Below are 1,134 nucleotides of genomic sequence, written 5' to 3'. Positions count from 1 at the left end.
TGAAGGGAATAATAGCTCTTCATGGTCCAATGGAGTTTTGAAGGTATTTGACATTTGGGCCATGTTCTCCAAAGACAACCTATAGCCTACTTGGCCAAGTTTTTTGGAAATCAAAAGTGGTTATTGTTTAAACAAATATTTATTTTAGAGATTTAAAGTGTTAGTTCGAGCTTTTAGAAAAAATAAGTACTTTTAAGTAGTACCATAAACTATTTTTTAAAAGCTTAAAAAGTTTTTTCCCTGAAACACAAATTGTTGTTCTAATATATTACCAAAAGTAATTTTCAAATTGATTATTCAACACAAACTATTACTCTCTAAATGTATTTTTTTGCAAATTACTGTAACGGTAAATCATTTTTCTAAATAAGCATATTTTAGAAATTTGGCCAAATAGACTAAAAGTCTTAAATTATCACGCCATAAAATATTACTTTAAACAAGCCGTTAACTGTTTCAAATAAAAAGATATGCAATTCCTTTTAAAATAAATTAATATAAAGATAGTGCCACATACCATAAAAAAAAAGAGATGAAATATATGGTCATCTTTTATTTTAGTACATATTTTGTTGCAACAACCCAAGAGCTGTAGTCGATTGAAGTAAACAAAATGGTTTGATAGCACTCTAGGCCTTTCTAAATGATTGTTATTTTACAGGGAAGTTGATAAAGACGGTGTAATATAAAGGGACAGATAAGATCGAGTAACGGAAAAGGAGTTGAAAGTTCTCAACGGAGCAGCTAGGCTTTGTCATTTTGTATCCAACGATAGTGCTCGAAATTTAATGAAAATTTAGTCATAAAACTCCATTAATTAATGGTGTAAAAGTATAAAACTATATAGTTAGAGACGGGAGCCTTTTGCCTTGCTTTTCTTTCCAAACCCTTGCAGATACCCTGTTCGTAAGCGAAAAAAATATTCATTTAATTCTGTTGGCATTATTCTTCAGTTAAGCATATTATAACTAGCCTGAATATTTTATTACACTTTACTCCAAATATTAATTCAAAACTTCATGTTAGTTTTTGCATGAGACACGCAAAGCGAAATTCGGTGGAAGAAGAAATACTATAATGATAAGTGTATAAATGAGCTTCTATTTGTTTGGTACTTGATTTGTATAGCATCAC

The sequence above is a fragment of the Nicotiana tomentosiformis genome, chromosome 3, assembly GCF_000390325.3.
Source record: "Nicotiana tomentosiformis chromosome 3, ASM39032v3, whole genome shotgun sequence".
In the NCBI taxonomy this organism is placed as follows: Eukaryota; Viridiplantae; Streptophyta; class Magnoliopsida; order Solanales; family Solanaceae; genus Nicotiana; species Nicotiana tomentosiformis.
Note: the sequence above shows the minus strand (reverse complement) of the source record.